The sequence below is a fragment of the Podarcis muralis genome, chromosome 2 (genome assembly GCF_964188315.1).
Source record: "Podarcis muralis chromosome 2, rPodMur119.hap1.1, whole genome shotgun sequence".
Classification (NCBI taxonomy): domain Eukaryota; kingdom Metazoa; phylum Chordata; class Lepidosauria; order Squamata; family Lacertidae; genus Podarcis; species Podarcis muralis.
The window spans coordinates 66,003,834-66,014,695 of record NC_135656.1 but is presented as its reverse complement, the minus strand read 5'-3'; positions in this window follow the sequence as shown (position 1 = coordinate 66,014,695).

Genomic DNA, 10,862 nt, shown 5'->3' with positions numbered 1-10,862 from the left:
AGTTCGAAAGCACGCCAAAGTGCAAGTAGATAAATAGGGACCGCTTACTGGCAGGAAGGTAAACGGCGTTTCCGTGTGCTGTGCTGGCTCGCCAGATGCAGCTTCGTCACGCTGGCCACGTGACCCGGAAGTGTCTCCGGACAGCGCTGGCCCCCGGCCTCTTAAGTGAGATGGGCGCACAACCCTAGAGTCTGTCAAGACTGGCCCTTACGGGCAGGGGTACCTTTACCTTTATAGCTTTCTGTTTGTGTCAAGTGTTTGGTGATTGTGTGTCACTGACTGGAATGCAACCCCAGATAGTTTTCCATGGTGATAGTACAGTCCTTTGCCTTGGATATTTTTAAACAAAGGTTGGATGGCCGTCTGCCATGGAGACTTGGACTAGATGACCCTCAGGGTCCCTTCAAACTCTAAAATTCAATGATTCTATGATATGCCTCCCCATCCCTGGGGCCTTCCTTGGCCCATTTTTATTCCCTTCCATTAGAAATACAGATTTGGAACTATGCCTGGAGGGGGAAACAGTGTAGGGGGAGGGGTATGGAGGTGGGATGGTTGGCTGGGGAACCTCTCCTGTTGCTTCATTGGGCTTCCATTACAGAGAAGGTTGTAATATATTTGGCCAGATACAAATTTGCATTAGGCCCAAGTGATGCAAAGCTGCTGTGGCGTTTTAAAAAATCTTGGTTTAGCTTAGTTGCCAAATTTTGGCTGCTAACAGCCTGGCATTTTAGTAGATAATTGATTTGATGTTTTCCTCTTTGTTGTAATGTTCCCAAGGAAATATGCATGGGCCCATCTTTAATGGCTTTTAAAAGATCCTCGAAAACTTTCCTATTTCAATCGCATAGTGCTGTTCTTTTAACTTTTCTTCTTGCTGCCTATAAATCAGGAGGTTGCTGTAATTTTACTGAAAGATTGCCTCCTTGCATATACTTACCCAAACCTTATGATCCTCTTCAAAGGCTTTGCTCTATGAGCCACCACCAAATGAGGCGAGGCGAGGCAGGCGGCTGCTAGAAAAAAAGGGCTTTCTCTGTGGTAGCACCCCAGTAGTTGAAGAAGAGTTTCCTGGCACCTTATTTATTTATTTAGAGCATTTGTACTCCTCTCTCCAGACCAAAAGGCTCCAGAGTGACTTACATACAATTAATTAAGGCAGTCCCCTGCCTGTAGGCTTACAATCTAAAGAAATATGGCACGCAAGGAAAAATGGTCAGGGAGGGAAGAGGGAATGGTCTTTTCAGTGCAGATGAAGAGCATTTTGTTCACCCACACCTATTAAAACTGTCCTATAAAACAAAGCCTAGGCTCTCATTGTTTTACTGTGGTTCTAAATAACCCTTATGCTCTTGTAGCATAGGCTAAGTTGTACTTCCTTATGTTCTGTCTCTTAGGGGACATTTTATGTTGCTTTTATTAATCTTTTGCATTATTAGAATCATAGAATCACAGAGTTTGAAGGGACCCCAAGGGTCATCTAGTCCAACCGTTTGCGATGCAGGAATCCTGCCCACAGCCATCCCTGAGTGGGCTCAAACCACCAGCCTTCTGGTGAACAGCCAGACACACTGGCCCTTTCTGCCACAGATTGTATTTCTCATTATATGAGGTTTGTTGTATGATGTCTAGGGAATGGTATTGAACTTCAGCAATTTGTATTTAATACAAATAATAGCACCTTATTATTATTATTTTTTTTTAATGAAAAAATGCTTGTGAATTGTCTTCGGAGGTTTATGTCCTGAAATGTGGTTAAGAAATCCCATTTGACAAGTAGTAAACCAATATGATATTTTAATGTGCCCCAAGCCTTAGGTGAAAGAATTGGACTAGGAATTGAAATAATGTGCTAGTGATGTGAAAAGTATGGATGCCTCTAAGTCAGCCTAACTCTGGGGGGTACAATGCCCCCTGGTTTCAAAACTGCAGGTATTATGTAGTGCACTATGAATACTTGTACAAGCCCTGAGGCTGCATGTGTTCCTGCTTGTTTCTGATTTTTGCTGAAATCCGCACAGTGTCACAAAGCTATTATCATACATAAGTAAATATGTTATGTTAAATCAAAGAAAAGCTGTGCTTTTGGCAGTGTTTCTTGAAAATTGTAAAGCTTTAACCCCCCCCCCCCCATGTATTGCTTATTATAACTTGAAAAGAATTTGCCCGGTTTTTCCAAACAAATGGACTAAAATCTTTGAAACCCCACAATAGAAATATGCTGTATTTTGCAGTTGCCACAGAACTCATCTTATTTGAATTAACTTTTGGACACAGCAAACATATCAACCTTTAGTCTCTGTAATGGGCAAAACAATGGGTTGTTTGTATGTTAGTCCTAGTCAAAATAGACTCATTGGAGTTTAGAGGCTTAAGTTAGTCATGCTAGTAATTTCAGTAGATGTATTATGAGTATCACTAACGTTGGATACAACCCAATGTCATCAGAAATGGGTGAGGGCAACATTCTGATTATCAGTTCAGATCCCATTTAATCAATCAGCTGAAGCTAGATGGCACTCTAGCAAACAATTAAAGAAGGATAGAAAACAACAGTTATATAATTTATATACAATGCTCTGAAATGCTCAAAGTGCTTCACATAACGTCACAATCCTTACAACTGTCAGGAAAGCTGTGACAGTGGGCTGTGTCCAATGCTGTCATTCAGCTGGTGGTCAGGCATCTTTCAGCCGAGGAACCCTCCAGATCAGATTTGGGGGCTGCAGGGTGATGGGAAGATTGCTAAAAATGGCTTCCATCTTGTTCTGCTGATGGAAGTCTTACTGAGTCAGCTGAGTGACACCATTAGATACAACCCAATATTATCCTAATATAGATGAAAGCAGGGCAGTTGAGGCTTAGATAAAGAGTTTCTGTTCACTGCCATCCCCCCTCTCTCACGACACACCATCTGCTGTTACATTCAAATGGGCAACCTGTGGTTTGCTTTCCTCCTCCTAATCAGAATTGTAAACCGTGGTTTGCTGGTTCAGATGTAATGGCATCTGAATATTGGCCTGCTGAAGTGTATTTCCTCTTGGTGGGGGGGGGGGGAATTGTGCAAGATGCACCCCCCAAGGCCATGTAATGAATGTATTATGGGACAGGTGGCATTCAGACCTGAGGTCTGAATTGCCTAAGGTCCAGGACTTGCCTAAGATCGAGGACAAAGTGTCCCCTTTTGGAAATTCCCCCCAGATATCAATTCCACCTTTGAAATTCCAGTAGTATCCCAGAAAATCCGGACTTATGGCAGCCCTAACAAAACGCTACATGAATAACACACAGAACAAGACACTGACTTCATTTCTGTGTTTTTAAAAAGTCTCCTATTTCCCCAAAGTAGCTTTGTTCAAAGGCCATGTCTAAGATTCCAGCATCAGACGTGTTGAAGAAAAGTGAGAGAAAAACAAAATTATGCAGCAGAAAACCTATTACATATGCACAGAAAATAGTACAGTGCTTACTTTAGTTTGACAATATGTACATTTTCTAAAAAGGAAACAAGTGTTGGAAAAAGGTATGGTCCCAATATGTCCTGCATAGGTTTAAAATTGTGTTCTACCCTTGGTTTACTAAGGGCTGCTTACCAGGAAATGTTGAGGATTAAGTAATACTTAGGAAAAGGAATCCCCTTTTCTAAGACGTTATTGGTATACGCAGCATTTGAAACTACCTTCACTTGTGGTGAAAACTTTGAGTTCTTTATAGCAAAAGGAAGCCATACATGTTGGAGAAGTAATGAATAAACTGTGATTTTTCTAATCCTGATTAAGGATTATCTGGATGAGGACCAGCAATTAGTTCATTTGAGGACAGAGGGTAGAGTCTGCTGCAATAAAATTCTCTGCGTAGACCTTGTTACCTTCAGAAGAAGAATAAAAAGATTTGATGGTTTTTTAAAGGGGGGGTGTCTGATGTGTCAGGCAACCTCACTCTAGATACCCTAGCAGATTTCAGTACTTCATAGACAGGTGGAACCCTGAGCAAATCCGTTTCCATAGATGAAAAGAAATTATTATGGAGAAAGGTGCCCTTTAAGAAATGATGTCCCCAAGCAACATAGGTGGTTACAGGGAAACTGCAGTTTTTAGCCATGGTAGCTGTTATGTACTGAAGTTCTCACCCTGGGCCAGCAGGGGGATACTGTAGATAGTTATGCAAATGAAGGATTGAAAGTGACGTTCAGTGATTGGATAGTTTTAGAAAGTTGCAACAGTTACGTTGTTCTGGAGCTCTATATAAGCAGGTTGACTGAGCTCCTCAGTTCAGTTCAGTTCTGACCTTTGAATAAACAAGAGCTCTTTGAAGAATCGCTGTGTCGTCTGATATGTTCGCCCACAGCTTAACAGTAGCCAAATGGAACCTCCATGTTGAGAGGAAATGTATCTCTCAACTGAAATTATGTTTGTCCTCATATCTGCTCATAGGCTCTTCTATGACTGCTGGCTGGCCGCTGTTAGAAGCAGGATGCCTGCCTAGACAAAACTTTTATTTGAACCAATAAGGTATGAGGGGATATTAGAAACTACTGGTCTCTCTGGCTGTTCTGCAATAGATTATAAAGGGCTTCTCACTCTCAATAGTTCACTAACAGTAGCAACAAAATGACTTTTCCTGCCAAAATTAGGCTGATGAAATGAAGAAAGACTTGTGCTTGAAGGGACAGTGAGCTCAGTGCACTTCTGGTATGGGAAAACAAACTCCTAGTCTCAGATTCTGCCCAGCGGTACCCTGCTCTTTCATGCTAATCGTATCTATTTTGCACCTGGCTCTCATTGGCTTTCTGTTTTAAATATTTACAAGCCATCTTTTAGGGTCAAAATCCTCCCAAGGCAGCTTCCCCTAACATCACAACACAATACATTTTAAAACCAGAAATAAGCAGCGGTAAAATGAATAAGTAGCAGTAACTAGTGACAATATTCAAAATGGTAAAACCCAGTAAAATGCTAGAATCACCAAAGTCGTCAAAGATAAAACAGCAGCAAAAGCAGAGTGGTTCAAATAGTTCTAGTAAAAAACTAAGCAACCCAACAAGGCTGCCCACCCCTGTGATGGCAAAGAACAGATTCATGCATGGTCCTGGTGGACTACCACCCAGGCATTTCACATCATATAGCCTCCCAACCATCTTGAGCAATCCCACATGCAACGCATTGCAGTAATCAATCCTTGAGGTCACCATGGCATGAATGATAGTTCCCAAGTCCATGTTCTCCCAAGAGGAAGGAAGGCAGAGATGGCAAATCATTTTTGAAAGCTAGAAAGTGCTTCTGGTTGCTAGCACTGTGTGTGCTTTCCAAGAACATTTGCAAACTGATCACTAGCCCTATGGTTCCATTTACCAGGAACCCTAGATTACTCTTATGACTTGAGCCAATCTTCCTCTTCATCCAGGAGCCTCTGAGTCTCGCACCTGAGTGACTATTCCTATCCAGTGGTGAAGCCTCTGGACACAGCAGTTGCAATTTGGGGTTATGGTTTTTTTTTGGGGGGGGGGGCTTTCCTCCCTATAAATGGTTTATTAATGATAGCATCTTAATGATCTGTTTAAAATAAATAAACCATTGACGCCATTTCAAAGGTATTTTGTGAGGCTCAGCTGATATTAAAATAGCACCAACCTTATGTGCTTTTTCAGCAAGTGACCTAATTAGTTAATAAAGTAATTGAATATTAAAAAGGATGTTGCAAGTGATTAAAATTTAAGAGCCTTCAGAACATTATTAAAGCTATAAATCATACATCACTGTTTTAATTTGCATAGCTACGGAATTACTAATGGTCCCACATGCATATGGTACTTGGCAATTAGTCTTTTCTACAAAATGTTGGTGATGGCAGGGTGGGTTACCAAAAACCTCATGTGTCTGGGTGTATACTAATTTCTGGTTTCAACACATAGCCCGAGATGGGGGGAGCTTTTCAGGGGCAAATGAACTTTAGCTTCTTTTCTGTGCCTGAATGAAACAGCTCCAGCTACTCCAGGGTTGCCTATTGTTCTCTGAGCAGTCTTGACAGTGATATTCTTCACCACCACAGCTAATAGCAAGGAGGAGTGGGCGGGGGGGGGGGGATTTCCATTTCTGCTTTGAGCAGGGCCAGTCGAAACCTGACTTAACTTTCTTCACTTAGGATGTGTGGTTGGATTTCCCGAGACGACACTCTAAAGCTTGCAGTGGGTGAAGAGCAATCAGTGCCATTTGCTGTGTGCTGACTACTTCTTTTCATGCCACTTTATTTAGCTGGAGTTCTTATTGCCCTTAACGCAATTACAGCTTATGAAATCCCCGAGTTAAGAGGCTGACTTCCAGCAACCATTGTTTCCTGCCAGCTCCTTCTACATCACAAGATGGTCTCGCAGAACATACTCCAGAACATTATACTACCTGCTTTTCACTTAAATTGGAGTATCAACCTTAACTTTGATTCACAAAGAAAACAATAGAAAACAGCAATCTAGGCAAAGTTAGCATGTCTGCTCCACCAGTAACCATGACTTATTTACTAAAAGCATTTAGGAAATTAGATCTAGTTCTAAGGGCCTTGTGGCGGTTCCCTCACTGCAAGAAGTGAAATTACAGGGAACCAGCCAGAGGGCTTCTCAATAGTAGCACCCACCGTGTGGAACGCCCTCCCATCAGATGTGAAGGAAATAAACAACTATACAACTTTTAGAAGACATCTGAAGACAGGCAGCCCTATATAGGGAAGTTTTTAATGTGTAATCTTTTATGTTTTCATATGTGTTGGAAGATGCTGAGTGGCTGAGGCAAGATGGGTGGGATACTGTTGTTGTTGTTCCTTTCCTTAATGAGCTAATGTCAGCTAACAAAATAGTCAATGGTCAGGGCTGATGGGTGCTGTTGTCCAAAACATCTGAGGAGGCTTAACACATGTTTATCGTTAATGGCAGAGTGAAGCAGTGCACCTCTAGGTTGTCTCAGAGTTGCATAGACGCCTCTGTCTATACTTTAGCAGTAAAGTTGTTTTTGTTAGCCAGTATGACCTTTATGATAGGCAAGCCTATCCAGACACATAAATGTTGATAAGTCTTTACGGTTAAAATTAATTATTTTTAAAATGTTTTTAATTGTTTTTAAATGTTTTCACCAATGATTTTAATATTTCTTGTAAGCTGCTTAGAGGTTTTATTATGATCATTTTGTTCAATAATAAATAAAATAAATTATACTGATTGAAGAACCAATCTCGGTATCATCCAGCAGAGCTCTGTGCGAAACAAAGATGCCATTTCCACCAACTCAGCAGTTGATTGCCTTAATATTTTATTGACATTTGCATGCAATTATATTATCAACCCACTATGGGATGGTGGTTTTGTTTTGTTTTCTCAATAGATGCACGTCCTTTTGAAGTCTTTATTGAGGCCAAGTGCGGCAACCTGTTGAATTCTCTCTTTGAGAAACTGCTGACTGAAAACCCGTACACTAGCTTTTGTAACAAAAACTGGAGCTTTGTTTGTTGGCTGATGGTAGGTGATAAAGGCAGAGCTGAGAGTGAAACTGGTTCCTAGAGAATGATTCACACTCTGCTACCCACTACAATTCAATGCAATGAGGCACTTGAAGACCTGTTTTAAGGAGTTGAAATTTTAATTAAATAGCGTTCTAATGGAAGAGGCAAACTCTGAGCATCTTCACTCCAATGAAGGCTGACAAGCTCTATGCCGTTTTTGAAACAAATTAATTCCCACTGTTTCATTGCGTAAGGAAATCATTGGGCAAGGAGTTCAGACAAAAATCCGCACACATGAATTGGCTAAGAGCTCATAATATCAGGCAAAATTAGTATTCAAAGCTGTCAGTTTCCATATAACTCAGGCAGCAATCCTATATTCACTTACCTTGGAGTAAGTCCCATTGAACTCACTGCCACTTCCATAACACTATTGGATTGCATGGACAGTATTCACAGCCTCTGCCTTTTTCAAAACAAGGAAAATTCATTTCCAAGAGATGGGCTTGCAGTAGCACCAACTGGTTTCAAGGCAACTATGTGTGCTTCATTTTACTGACAAGGGGAAGTTTCTGTGATGTCTAACTGGTCCTCATTGGATTGGAGTTTGTGGTGGTATCAGGAGAACATACCCCCAATTTTGCAGCCACATTGAATAAAAATATGTTGCGAGAGAAATGTCACGTTGCATTTGGGCTTCAGTGGAGAGGATAGAAAACCCCAGGAAAATTAGGGAAAGGAATACACACAATTCTGTGTTGCAATCACACATACAGGTCCTATCCAAATATCCTATATTGTTCTCAGCTTCTAACCCTCTGCAGCTTGAGGAAGGGGGATATTTTTGTGTGTGGAAGGAAAGTGTTACCCCCTTTCCCCAAAGTGTCATGAGCCCCATCCAAACCAGCTGCCTCTGTTCCTGCAAAGCGACTTCTAAGCAAATTAAAATATGTCAGGTTATCTGATCACATGTCTCTCACATTGCATCTGGTTTTGCCCTCAACAAACCATTCCAAGGCACAGATAGCTCTGTAGGTAGTACTGCAAGGTGTATCAGAGTGACATTCCTATTTGTGGCAGATGTGCGCCATACATATATGCCATAAAATATATTGCGCCACAGAAGCAAGACGAAGGCTGTTTCTGCATGATTCTGGTGAAACATTTCAAGGAACTGCTCGTGTGCTTCTCAAGGTATATAAATCGAATAAATAATAATAATAATAATAAATCAGTCTGATGCAATGAGTGGGAATAGAATAGGGTATCCAAAGTGCCCCCTTAACTTGAAAAATCCAAAGTTGTGGCTGAAATGTTTGCAAAAGGCTATTCTAGTTAGCAATTTGCATAATGGCTTAGAGCTGATATGCACCCGCCTGGGCTCTGTTCAAAGAGATTCTGATGGAAACATTTGCTTCTTAAGATATAAAACTAAAGGGCACACATTGGTGTGTGTGTGTTCAAAGCTAATTAAACTATATTACTTTATTTTAAAATTACCTGTGTCAAATCAAGCAGGAAAAGCAGCTCTTTCATCCAAAACTCCTCCAAGATTCTCTTTCTACTTTAAATTGGGCTCTTGGCTGAAACAAACATATGCACCTAATGCTCTTCCCTCTACTTTGCCAGCCTTCTGTATAGACTGTAGTGAAAGAGGCTGATGTCATTTTTGCCAGCTGAGCAGAACACAAATTCTCTTTAAACTATTGCCATCTAGCGGACAGTAGTAATGAGTACAGCAGGAATAATTTTGGAGGGACTAGCAAAAAAAGTTTAAGGCCTTTTCTTTTCCTTGAAGAATGTTTGAAGAGATGGGTTTTTGGTTCTGATGTATACCAAATAAGAGCTGACAATGGCAGCATTTAATATTGTGATACCTTTTATCCAACAGCACGGCTTTATCCTACTAACAAAGACTGAGAACAGGCTAGCATGATGACTAGCTTGTCTTCAGCATAGGACACATTCTATTGAGTCTGATGTGACAAATCTGGTTGGCGCTATCAAGGGAAGCAAAAGAAGAGGCATTTATCAACAACAGAAAATCCTTATTTTGGATAGGAGAAGCTTGTTTCCAGTAAGTATCTATGAAGATAGTTATTTTCGATCAAAATACGCTGGGCTTCCAGGTATTTTTCGATAACTGTATTTGATAAAGATGGACTTTTAGCATCATTCTGAGGCTCTTTTTCTTCTTTTGCTTTTCCTGAGGCTTGGTGCTCCCCACCCTTTGCTTAACAGAATAATCAAAGACATTTGTTTCAAGTAATATAATGAGACAGAACTGAGCGACCTGCTTCTTCTAGGAAATGCAGTCAGGCACAGTCCCATCCGCTGAGTTACAAACACCTCATTCCCACTGAAATGGTAAAGTTGCAGCAGGGCTATACTATTTGTGTGGCTATACCACTTGCATCTCCCTTATGCATAAAACAAAAAAAACCAATTCATTCCTGTACGTAGAAAACTAGGTAGGGCTAGAACCCTTTTGCCGTAACATGTCATTAAGTGAGGAGAAATCTTTGTGCTGAGGGAATGTTCTCCTTAATGCTACGATGAATACAACCCACAATATTTGTATACACTTTTCTATACAAGAGTATGCAGAGTTAAAAAAAATAATAATCCCCAAATCAGCATAAGTTTACAGATAAAGTAAAATGGTAAAACAACACCACATTGTTAATAGATTGTGCTGCTTGCTAACGGGCAACAGGAAAAATATTTCAGAGGATTCAGCAAAGAACATTAAAGTGCTTTTGTGAAAAACGCCGAAGATAAAGGGATGTAAGCGTAGGAAAAGAGATAACGGCTTTGAAAAACAAGGCTTCATTTCCATCTGGAAGCAACAAGGGGAAAAAGCAAGGGCTTTTCTGCCTGCTTGGTCTTTTTGACTTGACTTGTCCTTTGTCCTCACATTTTGCTATCACAGGAACTATTCCGAATCTAACTTGGGTTACTTTATTTATAGGTTTTCTATACACAAGCACAAAAGTCCCAAGCGGAAAAGGCAAGCCACCTCCTCCTACTGCATGCTTGGCACATGACTGGGTCTGGCGCCCCTTTCCACCATCTCCTATCACAGCGGCGTAACTTCAGCAGAAGGATGCAAAGATATTCTAGTTCCTCACAAGCCTATGAGCATCCTTTCACTGCCCCTTTTATTATTATGGAAGGGTGCCTCTCACACATTAGCTTTCCCCCTTATCTACGTCACATTCCTTCATTTCCTAACCCTTTATTACTGCGGCCACTGTGTATCTGAATGTCATCTGTTTTCTACCTCAGTTTAAGCACCACTGGCCATGGTTAGGAGTAGGACAAGAGGTAAAAAAACAACAAGTCAATTATATTAGTAAAATATAAATAGTGATATT